A 15,673-nucleotide genomic window follows, 5' to 3' on the forward strand; every position below is an offset into this window, starting at 1 on the left:
CGTTGGGGATGTGTAATTGATTGCCCGCGTTATAATAAACAAGCCGTGACAGGCGATCATTCATCACGGGCCGCTGAACGTTCCAGCGACGCCGGGAGAGAGGGAGTGCGGGAACCAGGGGAGAGGAGGAGAGAGCAGCGCCCGGGAGGGCGAGGAGAGGGGACGCTAGGGCCGTAATTCTTTTCATTATCTAATTTGTTCTTACTGGCCTGGGTCCTCCAGGAACCCCTCCACAACATAGGAATCAGTCCCTCTCCCAGGGGGTCGGGGGGGGGGGAGGAGAGGGGAGGGGAGGGGCGAGTTGTAACGTGGGTGGATTTGTTCAGGAAAGGGAGGGAGGGAGGGGTGTGGGCGCGCAGGACTTAAGCTCCTTCAAGATCCGGCCTCCAATGGATGCTTCGGAAATTTAAATTTAAAATGAAACAAAAGAAACGTCAGGGGTGTTGTTTAAAAAAAAAAAAAAAAAACCCGAGAAGTCCTTTTATTGGAGAAAAGGAGAGTGTCAGAGTTGGCATCGAGTCGGGATCTGGCAGCGGGTCCTGGCCCCTCCCGACCTCCCTCCTCGGGACCCTGAATGGTGAAGGTTCAAGGCGTGGGCCCGAGGGGAGGGCGTGGAGGGGGCTGGCTGGGGTCCTCAGGCCTCACTCTGCCAGTTTGCAGTCCCTTCCCCACGCTCCGAGCATCCTTTCAGCCCTCCAGGGCCAGGGAGTGGAGGGGCGGAGCCTGTGTCGACGGAGGCGTGGTTTATCGAGGCGTGGTCATATTGGAAGGGGAGGGGCTTAGAAGACGGAGGGTTTCTGAGGGGCTTAGTATTGTTGCTTGGTATTGTCCTTGATTTTTTTTTTTTTTTAATCAGGCGGCCATGGCGGTGCACGTCTTTAATCTCAGCACTCGAGGCAGAGGCAGGTGGATCTCTGAATCAGAGGCCAGCCTGGTCTACATTGAAAGTTCCAGACCAGCCAGGGCTACAGGAAGACTAGGTCTCAATTTTTTTTAAGTTAAATTTTAATTTAGTGGGGGTGAGAATATAGAGAGACTGGAGGACAATTTGGGCAAGTCAATTCTCTCTTCCCACCTTGTTGGCCCTAATGGTCCAAATCAGGCAATTTGCCTTTGAGGCATGAACCACCTCGCCAGACCATCACCTAGCGTTTAGTATCTCCGAGGTGATAGTGAAGGGGAGGTTCTGAAGACTCTACTAAGGACCCGCATCTGAACAGGTCACCAGCCCCCAGCATGGCTGCCCTTCGTGCAAGATCCACCTTGTCCCCGGAGGAGGAACTGCTCATCTGGGGCCCCCAGGTGTTTCGTGGAGGTATCGGGAACAGGTTCGTGTGCTTCTCTCTTTCCAGAACAGCGGATGAAGTGGATCCTTCCTGGGGGCCTGATTTTGCAGGGGGAGAAACTGAGGCACAAAGAAATGAATGAGCAACAGGAAAAGCTAAAACTTGAACTTGACAGTGTAGCCCTCTAAAATACATATATGGGGGCTAGAGAGGTGGTTCAGCGGCTAAGAGGACTCATACTTACTGCTTTCTCAAGGGTCAGGGTTCGGTTCTCAGCACCCACATCAAGTGGCTCACCTATAACGGGATATATATATATATATATATATATATATATATATATATATATATATGACAAATAGCATAAAATTTACCATTTTAAAGTGCATGGCTCCATAGACATGCAGAGCTTGTGGGACCACCACCACTCGATGTACCGAACCCCATACTGTTAGCAGACACTCATCATTTAGCCCTACCCCCTCCAGGCTGCCGTCCATTTCCTTTCTGTCTCTGTGGATCCGCCTGCTCTGACTGTCGTAGGCGCGGAGTCAAAGGTGATCTTTTGTGTCTGTTTCCTTTCATTTTTGTGGAATATGGACAGAGTTCCTTGGTGGCATAGCCCACCTTGGGAATTCATTCCTTTATATGGCCAAGTAATATTCCATCGTGTGAATAGACTGCGTTTTGCTAATCCCTTATCTGTTGGTCAGCATTGAGGTGGTTTTCTGACCTTTTGGCCAGAGTGACTGTCTCCTAGAGACAGGCGTGGATGCTGTTTGACCATCTGTTTTTGATTCTTTGGGGTACATACTTAGGAGAAGAATTGCTGGGTCATAACAACTCAGCATTTAGCTCGTTAAAGAGTTGCCAAGCCGCCAACAACACTCGCTAGTTGCCATTTGTTTTATGATCGCCTTCCTGGTGGGTGTGCCTGGGTCCAGTGTGTGGCTCTCTCCTCGCCTGCTTTGGAGTCACGAAATCTAACCTAGAATCCTTCCTAATGCAGCGTCTTCCTCCCCTCTCCCATGGGCTCTGACTCACCCTCACCTTGAGGCTGGACCACATCCCCCCTGATGTACATCTTCCTCCTTTGTGTAGCTCCCAGTTGACTCTTGTTTTACATTTAGAGACAGAGTTTCACTGTGTCGCCCAAGCCTGCCTCAGCCTCTGGAACAGTGGGATGACGGGTGTGTGTCACCACGCCAGCCTCGGGGACTCGGATCCCTGTTTCCTTATGTCAGCTGATTAGTGTTCACCCTCTAAACTCATCTACAGCTGTGCCCACCCCAGGACCTGTTTGTCACTCTCTGTGTTGTTAACCCAGTCCCTGGTAGACTAGATATGTGGTGAGTGGGTCACAGGGACAGTGGCTGAAGTCCGAGGTCAGATCCTTGTGAATTCTCCTTTTCTTTTCCCCCTACTGTCTGTTAGGATTCACAAGCTACCATGCCTTAGGAACCAAAAAACTTACTTGGATGTAAGGAATTCAGAGACCAACAGGTTCACCGCTAAGGCCGCTCTTCAGAGCCCCCATGGACTTGACCAGGGGTCCTGAGGTTGGTGTGGGGATTGTGTTCATTCTGCTCCACGTGCTCCTGAAGGTCCAGGCAGATTACAGTGTGTTCACTCAGTGTAGACGTGACCCAAGCGTGGCAGGGTGACCGACCCCTGTTTTTGCCAAGCCACTCATTTTTAGGTAGGTACAGTAGCTACAGCAAGCTGTAGCTTCATGGCTTCCCACAGTTCTGGGTCAGCCCGAAGGTCAGATCTGGGAGAATGGGATGGGGTAGAGACCTTATCAACTAGAACAGGAGATCACACTCTACACCCATGCGCAGACCCTAGGGGCTGAGAGAAGAAAGTTCGACATTCATGCTGCCCCTTTCTTCCTCGGAACCATGAGTGGTTCTGGCCATCTCTATCCTGAGAAGTCCTTGCTGGTCAAATTCCACTACATCCATCTGCAAGCAGGGGAAACAGGCTCTGAGACGGGGAAGCATACCCAGCGCGCTGCTCTCCAACGGGGCAGCTGCAGGTGTGCTCCTTCGAGAGCCGTCCGACCACTTTCCAGCCATTACAGTCTCCATTAGTTTGATTAAGACAATTGATTTATTCATTTTTAGTGGCAGAGAGAGAGGGGGGGGGCAAGGGGAAGAAAACCCAACATGCCATTTGTATGATGCAAACATTTCTAGAAAAAGCTAAAAAAAACATTGTGTCATGCCTATTTTCTTAGGCCGCCGTCAATCAGCTGTCTGTACATCCACCCAGTACAGGGAGCCAGAGGGGAGTCCTCAGGTGCTGAGGACCCAGGAGGGCACTGTGCTTCCCAACCCTCAAGCCTGCACGGTAAGGCTAAAGATATGCAGACAGGGTAGAGTCATGCCTCCTTTATTAGTGTATTGCTTTAGGAGAAACTTCTGGAAATCAGAGAAACCTGACATTGGCAGGGGAAGAATATTAGCACGGAGAAACACTAAAAGTATTAGAAACGTGTGTGTGTGTGTGTGTGTGTGTGTGTGTGTGTGTGTGTGTATACTCACTTACCAATTTGACTGACTGGCCAGCAGCCCCCGCCAGAGTCCACCTACCTCTGCCTCCCGCACACCACCATGGCTGGGATCTTTTTCATTGCGGCTGGGTATCCGAACCCATGGCCTCACGCTTGCACAGCCTGTACTTTATCCACTGAGCCATTCTCCAGCCGCTGGCATCTTCGTCTTCGCCTGTGAAATGGTCCAGTTTCCCTGAGGGAAGAAAAGAGGGGGTGTGGCTGGGAGTGTGGTTCAAAGGCAGATCACAGGTCATCGCTTGCCTCTGGCTCACAGGGCTCTGGGCTGGATCTGAACCACTGAAAAGAAGAAAGCAAAGCAAAACAAGAAGGCAAAACAGTCATCACTTTCTCCGGCCCTGAAGGCTGGGGAATCTCAAGGTGCCCCACCCCCCACCCCCACCCATCCCGATCCTCCTAGCATCTCAAAGCCTTTAATCCCATGATTCTTCTGTTAGGAATTTAGTGCAAGAAGATCATGACAGACGCCTAAAAAGATTTAGTTACAGGATGTTTCTCACTTGGTGTAGATTATGGATAGAGATTGGAAACAACCTCCGTATCGAATCAAGAAGATAAGGGAGCTGCACTCCCCTTGAAAGCCCTGCTCACAGCCACGGAGAAAAAGACTACGGAATAACCTTAGACGGACAGACACTGAGTTTGTCTGGGGCCGGGGGATGGAGAGGCGCAGGATAAAGGTTTGAGTTTAGGATGGTCTATTCAAAACCCGACTTAAATTAGAAACGTGGTATCGCTAAGATCCGGAAGTCATCAATGAAACTCGAAATGGCATTCTGGGAGAGCAGCTGCCTCGGAAGGGCTGGCTCCAGGGTGCTGGGACGTAAGTAGAGTCGAGTGAGTATTAGAATACTCAGTAGGCTGGACAGAACAGGCACTTGGAGGCCATGGTAGACTCTTGTTTGTTTGAGACAGGACCTCTGGCAGCCCAGGCTATCCTCAGACTCATCATGTGGTCAAGGATGACCTTGAAATCCCGATCCTCCTATTTCTACTTCCTGAGTGCTGGAGTTGGCATGTACAACTACACCCAGTTTTATGTGGTTCTGGGGATGGAACTCAGGGCTTCTCACATGCTAGGCAAGCACCCTACCAACTGAACCATTTACACCCTCAGCCCTACTGTAGGCTCTTGAGCAAGAAAAAACCACAGCCATTTCCCAGTCCTTAAGAAGAGCCAGTCCACAGCAACTGTGTGAGTCTGTGGTCCAGGGTTTTTTTTTTTTTTTTTTTTTTTTTTTTTTTTTTTTCATGAGACAGCTATACTATGTGTTTGTGTAGAAATGGACAGGATGCCAGTACACAGTAGGGACTTAACAGCTCTCCATGTGGTGGTGCACACCTTTAGTCCCAGAATGTGAGAGGCAGAGGCAGGCAGATCTCTGTGAGTTTGAGGCCAGAAGGGTCTACATACTGAGTTCTGGGCCAGCCAGGTCTACATAGTATAATTCTGCTTCATGGATAGATAGATAGATAGATAGATAGATAGATAGATAGATAGATAGATAGATAAGAGAATCTGAGGGAAGAGAGGGAGAGAAGGAGAGAGAGAGAGCGAGAGAGAGAGAGAGAGAGAGAGAGAGAGAGAGAGAGAGAGAGAGAGAGGGGATATAGCCTCAAGTGGTCCAAGATCAGGTGTGAAACAGACCCACCTTTGTTTTCTGGGGCTCAAAAAGCCTTGTTCTGCAGGCTTAGGCAAGATGTTCAACAGAGCCCCACAAAGAAAGCCGAGTCCTGGCCTCTCTTATAGAGAGTGTTCTGTCCTCCTGGACTGAACCTCCAGAGTGGAAAACCCTGATATGGCCACGAGACCCCCCCCCCCAGAAAAAGAAAAAGGGGGCCATGGACAAGCGCCTGAGAGGGTGGATGCTGCATGCTCCTTTGTAACCAGGCAGGTTACATGAGCTGTAGGGAACCAAAGGCCCACCAGTCCCGGCCTCTCAACTTCCTTTTGGGGCTACTCTGCCATTTCCAATGGTCACTGCCGAATGACCTTAAATCTAGGGGCTGTCTTCTTCAGTTAAGGAACTTGGCACTGCTTGGGCGGCAGGGTGTGCATGGGGAAGAAGTGGAGAGAAGGAAGAGATGGAGGCCCTCTGGTCCTTTAATCACAGGGCGGAAGGAAGGGGAAGTTCAGGCAGAGCCCCGCAAAGCGGCTTCTCTGTACAGGCGGCCAGCCACTCTTGGCTTCCCTCAAGATTCCCTTGGCTCAGACCGGCTTTGAGAAACCCAGGATGGCTCACTTGCTCAACAATTCACTTGGCAACTTGGCTTCAGCTGGTGATTTTTAAAAGGAGAGAGAGAGAGAGAGAGAGAGAGAGAGAGAGAGAGAGAGAGAGAGAGAGAGAGAGAGAGAGGAAGAAAGGGGGTGCTGCTGCTGCACGTCAGTTGGTAGAGAGCTTGCCTAGCGTATCCCAAGCCCCGGGTTCAGTCCTCAGCATGGCACACACTAAGAAGTGACACATGCCTGGGAGACAGAGGCTAGAGGGTCAGAAGTTGTTCAAGGTCACCCTGGGCTACCCAGTTCTGCTTCAAGACTGAGGTCTTGTCTTGAAAAAAAAAAAAAGGAAGGAAGGAAGGATGGAAGGGAGGAAGGGAGGGAGGGAGGGAGGGAGGAAGGAAGGAAGGCCAGCCACAGGGCCCCAAAGTGACTGTCCCTGGGAGTGAGGGTAGAGGAATAAGAGAGGTGCTTCCAAAGCTCCTACAGAGAAACTCAGCCCGCTGTGACCAGCCACCGCCTAGGCAGGTCTAATTGAGTCACTGAAAGCATCAAGATAATCATCAACCAGAGGGCTAGGATCCCACACAGCTTTATGTGAAGGAATGGCTTTCCACTCGGGCTCGCACATCCCATCCCTGCCTGCTCTCCTTCCCAGCCGACCCCCTGCAACAGCATCCTGGACCTCAGGACACAGGTTGCAGAGTTCAGCCCCTGCCTGTAACTGGACACCCAAACCCACACAGTTCAGCCACGGCATCAGAGTTGAATGGACATCTCCCGTGGCTTTGGACCTTCTCTTGACCACTCTGTCCTCTGGCCCTGGCAGGTTTGTTTCTCTGAATTACCTACAGGAACCTGACCTGCATCAATCACTCTCTCTCCACAGACAGGAACGTACAGAGCCAGCCCGTCCAGTCAGCTACCTCTGGAAGCTTGCTCTTCAGCTTCACTCAGCAGCTCTGGGAACACATGGTCAGGGCACACAGAAGGCAAGTTCAACTTGATTAAGAACGCCCAAGGTACCTGGTTCCTTGAATGTGCCCAGGGAGAATTCAGGGGCACCTGTCTTAGCTTGGGGGAAATGCCCTTCGCTATCTTCATTTTCTTCTGCTGGGAACATGGTGACAAACTGCTGTGGTATGTCCCTGTGACTTGGGCTCCCACGTCAATCACAAAGGCTTTCCTAGTGCAAATCGTGTTTGCATTTAGAATAGAATGCAGTGTCTATGGAGGCCCTCACAGCCCTGAGATCACAGCAGGGGACAGGCGGCAGCTAGATCTGCTTCTCAGAAAATACAGCAGCTGGTTCCTGTCTCGCAGAACTGGTTAACTAATTAACTGATTTTGAGACAGGGTTTCATCGTGTAGCCCTGGCTGTCCTGGAACTCACTATGTAGCCCAGACTGGCCTTAAACCAATCTTCCTGCCTAAGCATCTTGAGTATTGGGATTGCCCTTCAAGAGCAAATCTTAAAAGTATAAGAGAGTTGCTGGGCAGTGGTGGCGCATGCCTTTAATCCCAGCACTTGGGAGGCAGAGCCAGGCGAATCTTTGTGAGTTCAAGTGCAGCCTGGGCTACAGAGTGAGATCCAGGACAGGCTCCAAAGCTACACAGAGAAACCCTGTCTCAAAAAACAAACAAACAAACAAAAAAAAACCCAAACAAACAAAAAGTATAAGAGAGCGAGTGTGGGGGAGGTAGGCCTGTCATCCTAGCACTTGACGGGTGGAGGCAGAAGGATCAGGCGTTCAAGGTCATCCTTGGTCACATAGTGAGTTTGAGGCCAGACTGGAGGATTACATGAGACACTATCCAGAAATAAATAATACATTCATACATACATATAGTAAAACAGACAGAAAGACTTCTGAAGGCAAAGGGCTATGTTTCACCCAGGACCATGGCAATACTCAATGACACAGTTCCCCAAAGAGTGTCTGATTCATGTGTCCATCTATATATACACTGGCTGCTTTCAAGCTGTGTGCTCTTGGGTGAGTGAGGTTTCTGTCCTCTGCCTCCTCAGGGGCAGCCGGGCTCCACAGACCTTCTCCTTGGCCCAGGACACCCAGAGGATGGGACAGAAGATGCACGCACACTTGGAGGTCCCTTGGTTTCCTGCCACACATGCCCAGGTGGGCTGATGGTGAGTAGAGGATGCCTCAGTTCCATAGCTTGCCAGGGGTGCCACATGGCTTGCTCTCTCTCACACATTTACTGGAAAGATGCTGAGTCTTTGAGTTGAGGCTGGCAAGACCCAGAACAACCTTTGACAGTACCCAGCCAACTGAACGTAATTAAACTGCACTCCCAGAAGCCAGCCCCATCTTCTTAAGACAGAAACACACGCTTTAAAAGTCCCCTGGCACCCTGGAGCAGCCTAGCTCCTGTGCTTCATGCCACAGTCTCAAACTGCTCACAGGGAGGCTCCTTAAGCTAGAAGCACCCGGCCCTTCTCTGACACCTTGCCTGGTCTTTCTCCTCAAAACTGAAGTTATGGGACTGTTACCTTTCTGTAATGGTTGAATGAAAATGGCCCTCATAGGTTCCTGCCAATCCAGATGTAGAACTCTGGGCTCCTCCTCCAGCACCACGTCTGCCTGCACACCGCCATGCCTCCTGCCATAATGACAATGGACTAAACCTCAGAACCCGAAAGCCAGCCCCCAATTAAATGTTTTCCTTCATAAGAGTTGCCATGGTCATGGTGTCTCTTCCCAGCAATAGGAACCCCCACTAAGACACTTTCCAACTTGGTTTCTTGGAAGGCCCCAGAGCTGCCGTCTTGACAATCATGGGGTGGAGCCACAGTGTGGAGCCAGGTGCTGATCATCCAGCGATGGGCAGCAGAGGGGACCACCTCTGTGTCCAAGCTTCCTTTCAGACGTTCATTCTGCAGCATGGAGTCCTGATGGTGGAGTAGGTGCCGGGGATTAGAATGGTGATCCAAACTTCCCTCTATACATCCGTGTGCGGGTCAGGGAAGAGTCAGGTGATACACACATGAGTGAGTGAAGCCCCCCAGGCTGTAGTGTTGGGAAGAAACAGTGGAAAAGTAACCGTGAGGGGTATGCTTAGAAAACGTCAAAGACGTCCTGAGAAAGTGACATTGGAGCTGAGAGTCGAAGGATGTGGTAATCCTAGAATATTCCCAGGCAGTAGGGGCGGTGTGGGAGGGGAGAGCTTGGCGAGAGCTGGGTCTGACAGGAGGTCAGGGTTACTGGAGTAATGAACAAGAAGGATGGTGGCAGGGGGTAGGGTAGAAGTGCCTTCTGGGTCACGGACCCTTGTAAAGAGGCTCAGATGTTACTCAGCGTAGCTGGAGAGCGCACTAAATGTGACGAGATGTCCTCCAAATGAGGACTTGTTGAGTGAAGAGTGAGTGAATTAGGAACAGCCCTTCCTTCGGAAACTTTCAGCATCCAAGTGTTTGCCATCTACATGTCTGGCTCGACTCCCCAGAACTTCCTAGATCTGTTTCTCAACTGGCCCTTTAGCAATGATGTCGGCAAAGAAATTCCAAAGAAATGGTTGGTAAAAATAATATAATTGATGGTAGACATTTTGTGTAACATTCCTGAGGTCCTGGGTTCAATCCCTAGCATCAAGAAACACACACATTGGGCGTGGTGGTGCATGCCCTTGATCCCAGCATTCCGGAGACAGAGGCAGGTGGGTCTCTGTGAGTTTGAGGCCAGCCTGGTCTACAGAGCGAGGACAGCCAGAGCCACACAGAGAAAAAAAGAAACAGAGAGAAAGAGAGAGCGGGAGAACACTGTCATGGCTTCCAATGGCACAGCACATCATTAGGTGTCTGAAATGGCATTCCCTAGTATTGTACAGTGAGAGGTCTCAGTGGGGTCTGATCCTCACTGATTGTGTGCCGGGGACAAGCTGTGTCCCCTCTGGGTTGCCACTGGTTTCAGTGAGTGAATGAAGACAATGTTACACCTATCTCCCAGGGGTTGAGAGCTTCTGAAGAATGCCCCTCACAAGGGACAGAGAGGGCTTTGAGGATCAGCCACACCCTAAACTTGTGTGAAAAGTATGTATGCTGTGTTTGCCTATATGCGTGAGCATGTGTTTTCAAAGGACTAGAGCTCCTTGGTTTCCCCCAAGGCATCCAAGACCTGCCAAAGCTTAAAGGGCAGGGGGAGCCTGGCAGTCGGATCTGTGCTTGGTCCTCAAAGCTGCTCTCTTGCTTCAGAGATGTAGCTCAGTGTTTTCTTGTTGACACCTGGTCACCTCCTCCGAGCCTGTCACCTGCTTGGCAGCAGGAGGTTGTCTGAGCCGGTATCTTCTCTTGCCTTCAAACCTCCCATCAGGCTGCCCCCAGGACTGGAGGCCTTGCCCAACCGTGGTCCATCGACCCTGAGCCACATCCTCCCCAAGATGTGCTCACTGCTGCCAATGGCTGAGAAGGAACGCGAGGCACCGACTCATTGTGTGCTTCCTGTGAGCCAGCCGAGGCCTCACTCCTCCCCAATGATAAGATGCCTTGACCCAGTTCCCCAGCTACTGGAGGTCATCCCCATGATGTGAAAGCTACTGCTGGGGACTGCTGGTACCATGTTCTGCCCGTGAAGTTTTGATTTGCAAGGAGGGAAAGAGATGTAAGGGCTTTTGCCAGCCCCCAGGCATCCAGTGAAGGATGACCCTGGGGGATTTATGTCTGCCCTCCTCTCGCACCAGCTCAGCACCCAGCATAGCCCAGGCACTTAACAAAAGCAGTAAATAAACGCTGGCCATTCCCTGCTCTCCCTCTGCCTGACACACCCTACAGAGATCCCAACAGCGCACACTCTCGCCCAGCTAGGTCCCCCCCCCCCTTTCTGGCTAAGTCGTAAAGTTAATGATACCTTAGGTGAAGAGAGCATCTTCTCCAGGAATCAAACAGCTATAATCATTTCTTCCTCTTCATCTCTGAGACTCAAAGGGGACAAGGGAGAAAGGGGACTCTGACAGTCCCCACCCCCTCCCGCCACCTTAATGTGTCACCTCCTGGACACCGACACCTAACTAGAACAGGAAGTTCTTCTGGAGTGCCAGCCACAGGCAGGTGGAGCTGGGAAAGGGGGTGTCCTCTACAGACAACTGTATTTGAATTTGATCTGTCCTGAGCCTACTGAATCATCTTTGGTTTGTTTGTTTGTTTTTGCCTGGAGGCAGAGCAGATTCCTCTCATCTTGCTGCCTGTGTCGTAACAGCCCCTCTGTTCTGGAGGTTGGAGAAAAATCCCCTTCCCTCCCGTGGACCACCTGGGAACTGGGCAGTTCAGGGAATGTTTCCACAATGCTCCCCCAAGAGGGTGTGAGTCAGGGAGCCGGGTGGGCTTAGAGCCGCGTGGCGTGGGCAGGCTTTGACTCGCTCACCTTCCTGGGTTTCTAGAACAAAGCCCATCTGGGTGAGAGGTTATGCAATGGGAAGAAGCCTGCAGGTGGAGGTGGGCTCACGTGACCGGCTCTGCTTCCTTGGCGCTGACTAGCCTGAAAGACAGTGAGGCGGGAGTTGCCAGCTCAGGTGCCTCATCCACAGGATGGATGGGTTTAATATTAACCACCTTTAGGAGCAAAATGGCAACAGTTGTGAAGTGTACTGGAAAAAAAAAAAAACAGCCAATACAAAACATAGAAAACAAAACCAAAACATAGACACTCTGTTAAATTAGAACTGCTGTGAACTCGGCAGTGAGGCCAGGTACCCTCTCTGGAGATGAATGACAGAGTTTCGGGGTTTGGGGAAACAGGGGCATGATGACTTGGGCTCCTTGAGCTTGCTATATTCCAGAAGTTGGTGTAGAAGTTTGGATGTGAGTGTATAAAAAAGGATCCGATCACTGAGAGATGTCCCAGGCAATCCTGGAAACATGGATAACATTTCATTTGGAGCTAGGGCTTTGTAGATGGATTAAATTGGAAGAACCTGAAAGTCAAGCATGGAAGTGCGGTAATGCCGATATTTGGGGAGGCTGGGTGGGAGGGTCCCCAGTTCAAAGCCATCCTGGGCTATATATGGAGACTCTGCCTCAAAAAGAAAGAAAGTTAGTTTGGGCTAGGGACATAGCTCAGTTGGTAGAGTGTTTACTAGCACATGCCAAACCCGGGGCACCATCCCCAACACCAAATGCCTGGAGCCTAGAACCCCAGCTCTGAGGAGGTGGACACCAGAGGATTAGCGGTTTAAGCTCAACCTAAGCTATATATTACTGAGTTCAAAACCAGCCTGAGCTAAGTGAGACCCTGTCTCAAAAGAAAGGAAGGGAGGGAGGGAGGGAGAGGGAAGAAGGAAAGAAGAAAAGAAAGTGGAATGGACCACCTCACATATTTTTATTCCACAAATACTTTTGCTAACATATTTTCATGGGTGGGGTGGGGTGTTCAAGGAGGGAGCAAGTCCGAGTGCTTTTTACCTTCTGCCACAGTTAAATGAGGCCCCTCTAGCTGCTAGCGTCCTGATTTCAATGCCAGCAAATAATTCACTACCCTCCTCCTGTTGCTGGTCCTTGCCTTGCCAAGGACAGTCAAGGTCAAAGCTCTCCTTCAAATCATAATAATGGCAACAGGAACCAGATTAGCCATGGGGTGAGCAAGCATTGGCCGCTCTACTAAGTCCCCTCTGGCAACTAAATGCTGTTTGTCAAGGTCCTCGAGGCTCCAGCTAGGACCCAGCCGAGGAGACCGCGAACTTGCTCAGAATCTGGAACAGCTGCTATCAACCACACTGCCTGCTTGGTGAGTGTCGGGGCATCTCCGCAAACGGTCCTTCTTAGCCTCACTTTGTGAAGGCTAAGAAACTGAGAATGGGCGCCCTCCCGGCGGGCTTCGCGGGTGACTTGGGTTTCAGCCTCCCACGCTTGGGAGATCCAGTCCTGCCAAGCTCCCACAGCAGCTCAGAGAGGGTGGGAGCGTCGCTGAAGATCACACAGCCTAGAGCGTGAGAACTGGCACCTGGGCCGGACATAGAGAGAGGAATAGGGAGATTCCCCAGTCGGGAACCACCCAAGCTGTGGCAGGGGACTGATCAGTCAGGGGCGTCCAAAGAATTCCTAGGCGTAGTTCCCAGCCTGGTTTCCTAAGAAGCGTCTGGGGTGACTCGGGGCGCACGGGAGGGGGGCGCGCTGCGAGCAGAGAAGCCGCAGTAATGAGCGGAATTGGGTTTAATGGGGTTCGCACGGATAGAGCAGAAATCAAATTAGGGCCTAATTGGCAGGCGCGAGGCAGAGTGTGGCGCGCGGGGCCTCTGGGGACCTGAAGGACCTGGGGGCGCCCCGCCCCACCGGGGCCCGGAGGCCTGGGAGGGTAGGTGACCTTGATCCGCTCCAGAGCGCAGCTGGACTCGCTTCCTGGGTTGGTTTTGGAGAAGACAAGGACGAAGGCCCAGGGCACGGAAGGGATATGGACGGACCAGAAGGACCAGGGGCGGCGGAGTCACAGCGTTCCTGTAGCAGCAGATCTGCAGAGCCGCGGGGGGGGGGGGGGGGGGGGGGGGGGGGGGGGGGGGGGGGGGGGGTGGGGGGTGGGGGGGGGGGGGGGGGGGGGGGAGCGCAGCTCCTGTCCCTGCGCTCACCTGGGAAACTCAGAGAGGGTGCTCAAGCTCAGAGAGGGTGCTCGCTTTACCCAGGGTCACCCCCCCGCCGCTAAAAAGCTGAAGAGCTAAAAAGCTCCAGCCAGCTAGTTCGAATTCTGCCACAACCCCGCGCGCCTGCAGCATCTACTGTTTGCTCTTCTCCCCGGTTTTCAAGGGGCGTGAAGGTCCCCCAGAGACACACTGACGGTTCTAACGGTTTAAGCATGAGACGCGGGGCCTTCGAGGGTTTTCTCAAGCAGGTTTTTGCTCTGGGACAAAGTTTTCTCTGTCGTCTTTCCCTGCAGGAGGCTCTGCTTCCTCCTGAAGATTGGGGGGGTGGGGTGCCGCAGGCATTCAAAAGAGAGAGAGACTCCCCTAAATCCACAGATGAGCTGAGGAGCTTAGACAGGAGTAACTTTGGGGGGATATGTGATGCATCGCTTTCTTCCCCACTGCGTGTGGCGTGGGCCCCCTTGGATCTGTCCTTCGAGGCAGCCTTGTATGTGTGTACCGTGTGTGTGTATATGTACGCGCCGGGGCACACCTCGGGTGTCAGAGGTCAATCTTGTTTTTTGAGCCCAATTCCACTAGGCTGACTGGTCATGGAGCCCAGCCATGTGCCTGTCCCCACCTCCCCAGCACTAACATTACAAAGTAATTGCCACACACCTGAGTCTCTCTCTCTCTTTTTTTTTTTTTTTTTGGCTTTTTGAGACAGGGTTTCTCTGTGTAGCTTTGCGCCTTTCCTGGAACTCACTTTGTAGACCAGGCTGGCCTCGAACTCACAGAGATCCACCTATCTCTGCCTCCCGAGTGCTGGGATTAAAGGCCCGGCTCACACCTGAGTCTCTTAACGTGGGTCCTTAAGATGGAGCCCAGAGCTCAGGGTCTTGTGATGCAAGGCCAGCACATTGCCACCAAGCCAGCTCTCTGTGGGGGCCATTTTTATTTGCGTTTTAAGACTCAGAGAGGCATAGAGACTTCCCTAAGGTCACACAGAGAGGCCTGGTTGGACTGGCATTCAAACCTGGGTGGCTATCAACAATGGCGCCATCTGCCCCTAGGGCTCCAGGATGAGTGTGGCATGCCCTCCCAGGAGAGATCCTGACTCCTTCTGTGCTACAGAACTTTGCCGTCTTTGGGGTTCGGTGCAGAAACCTGGTTGTGCAGTACTGCGGACTATGCCGTGTGGAATCAGACATGTCTAGGTGGCAGTTGACTGAGAACATCCTAGAGCAGTGTTACCCAAAATGTGTGTTGGGACAGAGGGAGCAAGCCTGTAAGCAACAGGGTCACTCCATGGTTTCTTCTTTGCCTGAATTCCTGCTGGCTTCACCCTCAGCGATGAACTGTGACCTGGAAGTGTAAGTCAAATGCTTCCCTTCCCGCAGCGGCTCTGGGTCACAGCGTTTATCACAACAGAAAAGCAAACTAGGAGGATCTGAGTGAACCTGGGACTGAATGAAGTCAAACTTGATTCTCTGATGCAGGACCTTTCAGCGCCTTTAGCAAGCTCGCAGGCATACAACTACCCAAAAGTGCTGGTGGCGAGCATGCATAGTCGTGTAAACCTCCAGACACGTGTAGTCATGCAGGCTGTTCCCTTAGAGCATAGTGCAAGTCTGGGCAACATGCCCTAGAGTGTTCCGGAACTTGGGCCCAGATAGGAAGTAGAACTCATCCATGACATCACCAGCTATGGTGGTCTCTGGTTGGGAGAGACGTTTGATGGTCCCACTCACACGGGGAGTTGTTCACAGTTGGACGAGGAGCTGCCAGCCTTCTGCCTCCCCAAAGCCTTGCTGACACACATCCCCATCATACATCTTCTTCCAGCACATCTGTCCCCAGAGTACAGGGACCTGCAGGCTTCAGTGAGTGAGACAGAGCCGGACATCACACACAGGGCATGCTGAGTGCTCAGCCCTGACGGGGTCCGAGCTGGGGGTGGCGGCTATCACTCTGACAGGAGACGCAGCCTCTGCCCTGTTAGCTCTCACAGCCCGCCTACAAGAATAACATACC

At 52.0% G+C, this 15,673-nt stretch overlaps 1 long non-coding RNA gene across 1 annotated transcript in view; it reads right to left on the reverse strand.

Moving 5' to 3' along the window:
- Nucleotides 1–466: 466 nt before the first annotated feature.
- Nucleotides 467–15,673, reverse strand: part of LOC128120936 (uncharacterized) — a 29,649-nt gene continuing 14,442 nt past the window's right edge. The window contains exons 2-4 of the long non-coding RNA XR_008222015.1: nt 3,881–4,036; nt 2,761–3,057; nt 467–1,405 (exon numbers count right to left, since the gene is read on the reverse strand). This is a non-coding gene — a long non-coding RNA (uncharacterized LOC128120936). The remainder of the gene's footprint in view (nt 1,406–2,760; nt 3,058–3,880; nt 4,037–15,673) is intronic.

This window comes from Peromyscus californicus, unplaced genomic scaffold (assembly GCF_007827085.1).
Source record: "Peromyscus californicus insignis strain IS unplaced genomic scaffold, ASM782708v3 Scaffold_2__1_contigs__length_46816999, whole genome shotgun sequence".
NCBI classification, from domain to species: Eukaryota; Metazoa; Chordata; class Mammalia; order Rodentia; family Cricetidae; genus Peromyscus; species Peromyscus californicus.